This window comes from Procambarus clarkii, chromosome 13, assembly GCF_040958095.1.
Source record: "Procambarus clarkii isolate CNS0578487 chromosome 13, FALCON_Pclarkii_2.0, whole genome shotgun sequence".
Taxonomy (NCBI): Eukaryota; Metazoa; Arthropoda; class Malacostraca; order Decapoda; family Cambaridae; genus Procambarus; species Procambarus clarkii.
Genome location: NC_091162.1, coordinates 10,923,014 through 10,929,013, shown reverse-complemented (window position 1 = coordinate 10,929,013; position 6,000 = coordinate 10,923,014). Strand labels below are relative to the sequence as shown.

General features: G+C 39.5%; 1 protein-coding gene across 5 annotated transcripts in view; it reads left to right on the top strand.

Moving 5' to 3' along the window:
- Nucleotides 1-599: 599 nt before the first annotated feature.
- LOC138364245 (uncharacterized) overlaps nucleotides 600-6,000 on the top strand; it is a 160,303-nt gene continuing 154,902 nt past the window's right edge. Inside the window, exon 1 of one of the 5 annotated variants that reach the window (XM_069323615.1) lies at nucleotides 600-731. The gene's annotated coding sequence lies outside the window, so the exon portion shown is untranslated. Of the gene's footprint in view, nucleotides 1,899-6,000 lie in introns of all 5 variants that reach the window. The other 4 variants (XM_069323616.1, XM_069323618.1, XM_069323620.1 and 1 more) reach the window with 4 other exon arrangements.

Here is a 6,000-nt window from a genome sequence, read left to right as displayed (position 1 = left end):
CCTTCCCAATCATGTTAAAGACTGTACCTCTCTCAACCAGTTTAAGATAAAAACTAAACACTACCTAATTAACTCCCTGTAACCTACCTTACCCGTATAATTTCAACCCATGTCTGCTATTTTTAAACAATGCTGTTTTCGACTGCTGTTTTTCTGCCATGTTCCCCCTTTTTTATTTTTATATTTTCTCAACACATTTTATACTTTAATCTCAATTAGTATTAAGTTTTAGTCTTTAGTGTTTTTCCTGCCCGAAACGCTTTGCGTAATAGTGGCTTTAGGTATTGTATGTACTAGCCATATCTATAAATTCATCAATATATGTATCACACTTTGTATGTATGTACTTTACCTGAATAAACATTTGAATTTGAATTTGATCAAACATATATACGAAACGAACAAATTTTGTGTTCGAAATAATAAAAATATGTGTGTGCGATCCGACTAGGGTCCCCCTTAACTACCGCATTCTCACGTCACTTAATAATGCCTCGGGATCAGTATATTATTATAAAAATTACAAAAATTATAAAATATCTGTTACAATGGACACTGGCATGACTGGAGTGAGTTACAAGGGTTATGTGAAGAGCGTTCACGAGCTGCCTCCTCCATTGTTAAGGGAAATCCGGCGTTGATGACGTCACTGTAGTATAATCCGGCGTATTGGAGAGTGTTGTTGTTGACGTTGTCAAGTGTTGAGTGGCTTGTTGTTGTGTACTCCCAGGGTGGGTGTTGTTGTTGTGTACTCCCAGGGTGGGTGTTGTTGTTGTGTACTCCCAGGGTGGGTGTTGTGTACTCCCAGGGTGGGTGTTGTTGTTGTGTACTCCCAGGGTGGGTGTTGTTGTTGTGTACACCCAGGGTGGGTGTTGTTGTTGTGTACTCCCAGGGTGGGTGTTGTTGTTGTGTACTCCCAGGGTGGGTGTTGTTGTTGTGTACACCCAGGGTGGGTGTTGTTGTTGTGTACACCCAGGGTGGGTGTTGTTGTTGTGTACACCCAGGGTGGGTGTTGTTGTTGTGTACTCCCAGGGTGGGTGTTGTTGTTGTGTACTCCCAGGGTGGGTGTTGTTGTGTACTCCCAGGGTGGGTGTTGGTGTTGTGTACTCCCAGGGTGGGTGTTGTTGTTGTGTACTTCCAGGGTGGGTGTTGTTGTGTACTCCCAGGGTGGGTGTTGTTGTTGTGTACTCCCAGGGTGGGTGTTGTTGTTGTGTACTCCCAGGGTGGGTGTTGTTGTTGTGTACTCCCAGGGTGGGTGTTGTTGTTGTGTACTCCCAGGGTGGGTGTTGTTGTTGTGTACTCATCCGCGTTGTTGTGTATCCTCCTCCGCGAGGATATTAGAAACTGCAAGGCAAGCCAAGACCAACTACAGCATGATTTGATTGATCTCCATGAGGACAACCACCTTCTGAAAACTGATGAAGCCATTAAAAAACAGGAGGAAGCTCTCAGCAAAATGACTGCATGTATCAGTACATTTTCAGCCCAACGTTCTGTCTCCCAGGATGAACAAGACCAGCAAAAGCTGCTAGACTCTGTTATAGTGTCGTCCCATTATATACCTGTGGAACATGAAGGTGAAAACTGTGTCGAAATAGCTCTGGATCTCTTAAAAGACAAATTGCAGCTCATTCTAAACAAATCTGACGTTATTGCTGCCTACAGAGTAGGCAAAAAGAATCCATCAGGTCAAAACCAACGGAAAATTCGCCTGAAGCTGTCTTCCCAGTTCACGAAATCCAATCTAGTCCGGACAGCTGTAACCCAACGGAAGGGATTATACATCAACGAGTGCTTGACTAGGAACAGACAGCACCTCCTCTACCGCCTGCGTCAAATCCGTCAAAAAAAACCCAGATGCGATTCATCAGTGCTTCGTTAGAGATGGACTGATAAAGGTGAGAAAAACCGCAGAGGGCAAAATGTTCACAATTACTAAAGAAGAGAACCTCAACACTTTCCTCTCCCAATGTGGTCTGTCTCAGCTCATTATCACTCCCAGTGAATTAACTTAATTAACCCCCTGTCAACTAGTGGGGCTAGGTTTCCTAAGTCTCATTGTTTCATTTTCTGACTTAATTTTTAACTTACTCTTAACTAGTCATTTACTGAAATTATTTAATTGAGTGCATTAATAGTTCTTCAGGTCTTATTAATTATACAGTCATAACTGAACTATTTATAGTTAATAATCATTAGCTTAAATTTGCCTATGCTTATTATTCAACTTTTCTTTGATTTCATTTATTACCTAGGTTGCCTAGCCTCGCCATGCTCCCTTACTCCATTGTACCCCTGGCTTTGCCTGTATCTCAAATTGCAAATTGTTACTTACAGTGTACCTGAGAGTACTTGTAAGCAATCTACCTCATTTTTCATTTTTGCTCAATTTGTTTTTGTATTGCTTAGTCTTGTTTATATTTTTGTTTTGTATATCTATATCTTGTGTTTTGTATAGTCCATGCTTATATGTTTTTTCTTTAATCTCATTTATTACCTAGGTTGCCTAGCCTAGCCATACTCCCTTACTCCATTGTACCCCTGTAAGCCCCTTTTGTGTTTGTTTTGTACAGTATTGTGTACATTTTTTCCCCTATTTTATAGCTTATTTCTACCTTGTAATTTGCCTTTCTTTCCTTGTTTTTCCTGCAATCAGCTTTTTTTTATGCAGACAAGTATAGACCCAGAACTTAACCTCTTATCCACTATCTATGACAATTATCACTTTAATGATCTAAATTGCAGATATTTTGCAGCACATGATGTAAACAATGTATTAACTCATAATCACAATATCTCTGTAATCAATTTGAACGTTAGATCCCTAGGTAAACACTTCGATGATGTTAGTGCCTTGATTGAAGCTATTGACAACAATTTCTCTTTTATTATACTTACTGAAACATGGTTGAAAGAGGATACCACTCAGCTCTTTAACATGCCTAACTACTCAGCAATTCACAACTGTCGTCAACTTCAGAGAGGTGGTGGCACTGCTCTTTACTACCACCAAGAACTAACATGCTTAAAAGAAATTAGAACCAGAGACTGCTATGGGGAGTATATCTTCGCCAGCTTCAGAGTCAAGGGTGCCGAGTCTGTCCTGACTGTGGGTGCAGTTTATAGAATTCCTAACACTGATGTGTCCGAATTCAACTCAAACCTTAGAAATCTAATACTTGATAACAGACTGAACAAAAACCACCTAATTATCGCAGGGGACTTTAATATTGACCTCTGCGAGCCTGAACACCCTACTGCTGTTAGCTTCCTCAACTGTATGAATTCCTGCTTCCTCATACCCTTAAACACTAGACCTACTAGAATCACTGATAGCACTGCCACGACGCTAGATCACATCTGGACAAACATAACCTCTCCGCTTACTTCAGGTATAATCACCGATAGCACTACAGACCATTACCCCACATTTCTCTTAACTAACATTAGCAAACCACCTCTTTAGTCAAGAGTGATACGTTTTAGACTACACAATGAAACTGCTATAGACAATTTTATAACTGCTGCTGATAATGTCAACTGGGAGTCCGAGTTAGGTAACATAGTGGACATCAACCTAGCCGTGCAATCTTTTCTTCAAAAAACTCTTAGCCTTTATAATACCCACTGTCCTATGCTTACAAAACAAGTCACAACCAAAAGGCTTAACAATCCCTGGCTTACAAAGGGAATACTTAAATCTATTAATAAAAAACATGACCTTGAGAAGAAGTATAGGTTAGGAATTGTCTCCAAAGAATTCTCAAAGAATTACTCATTTTTGCTGTCTAAGATAATTAGACGAGCCAAAACTAAATACTACGAAGATAAATTTACCCAAATAAAGAGCAACATTAAACAAACTTGGAGAACAATTTCACAAATATTGGGATCAAAGAAGTCTTTAAATAACAAACCGACTCTCCTGTCTAATAACGATGGTCAGCTTTCAGCCTCTGATTCTGCTATTGAGTTCAATAGGTTCTTCTCTTCCATTGGTTCATCCCTTGCAAATGATATTCCATCTTCCAGTACTGACATTAAGGACTATCTTACAGGTAACTATCCACAGTCTCTGTACCTAAAGCCTATTAATTCCACTGACGTCAATGAGATAATCCTTTCCCTTAAAACCAAGTCTGGTGCCCTTGAGGAGATACCAACTTTAATTTACAAAAAAGCCTCCAGATCATTAGCCCCTGCTATTGCATTGCTCTTCAACAAGTCACTTGAACTCCAAACCTTCCCAGATATTCTAAAAAAAGCGAGAGTAACGCCTGTCCACAAATGTGGTGATCTCACAGATGTTAACAACTACAGACCTATATCTATCCTGCCAAACTTGTCAAAAATTTTTGAAAAACTAATCTATAAGCAGCTTTACTCATATCTAGCCAAACTCAATATACTTAGCCCTTGCCAATATGGCTTCAGACCCAAAAAAAGCACTAACGATGCACTTATTAGTATGCTTAACTCGATTCATACAGCTCTTGATAAAAATGAGTTCCCTGTTGGGTTGTTTGTGGACCTGCGTAAAGCTTTTGATACTGTCAACCACCAAAACCTTCTTCTTAAATTACATCATTATGGAGTCAAAGGACACTCCCTACAATACCTCAAATCCTACCTTACTGACAGGCTCCAATATGTTTCTGTGAATAACACAATTTCTCCCACCCTACCCATCAACATTGGTGTTCCCCAGGGCAGCATACTTGGCCCTCTCCTCTTTCTCATCTACATTAATGACCTTCCAAATGCCTCCCAACACCTCAAACCAATTCTATTTGCTGGCGACACAACCTTCATTTACTCCAGTCCTGATCCCCTTGCTCTAAATGCCACAGTAAATACTGAGCTAAATAAAGTCCATCTGTGGCTAACTGCCAACAAACTCACCCTTAACATTGACAAAACTTTCTATATTCTGTTTGGCAATAAATCCTCTAATCAAATAAATCTCAAAATAAACAATACCCAAATTTGTAACAAATTAGATGGCAAATTTCTTGGCATTCTCATTGACCACAAGCTGAATTTCCAGGGACACATTCTAAACATATCAAAAAAAGTTTCAAAAACTGTGGGCATTCTTTCTAAGATCAGATATTATGTACCACGCCCTGTCCTGGTGACTCTCTATTACTCCCTTATCTATCCATATCTCAACTATGGTATTTGTGCTTGGGGCTCTACTACCCAAAATCACTTACGTCCTCTAATTACTCAACACAAAGCTGCTATTAGGACAATATCCAATTCTGGCCCCAGACATCACTCGGTACCCCTACTCAAATCTCTGAATATGTTAGACATTAAGTCACTGCACATTCTCTCATGTGTATTATACATATATAAAACGCTAAACTATAATACCAATCCTGATCTCAAAAGCTTCATAGAAGGTTGTAACAGAACCCATGAGCACCACACCAGAAATAAATACAGTTTTGATATTCCTAGAGTACGACTTAATCAAACTAGAAATGCTCTACAAATCAAGGGGCCCAGAATGTGGAATGACCTTCCCAACCATGTTAAAGACTGTACCTCTCTCAACCAGTTTAAGTTAAAAACGAAGCTATACCTAATAAATTCCCTGTAACCTACCTTACCCTTCTATTGTCAACCAATGTCTGTTTTTCTTTAAAGAGCGCTGTTTGTCGACATAATTGTATTTGTGCTGCTTTTTCATCTATGTTTTCATTTCTTGTTTTCATTCTACTCATTATGCTCAATTAGTATTAAGCTTGTCATTTAAGTTTATCATGCCCGAAACGCTTTGCGTAATAGTGGCTTTAGGCATTGTATGTACTAGCTCTACCTATAAGTCAACCAATCCTTGTAAAAATTTATTGTATGTATGTACCTTACCTAAATAAAATTGTATTGTATTGTATTGTATTGTACTCCCAGGGTGGGTGCTGTTGTTGTGTACTCCCAGGGTGGGTGCTGTTGTTGTGTACTCCCAGGGTGGGTGCTGTTGTTGTGTACTCC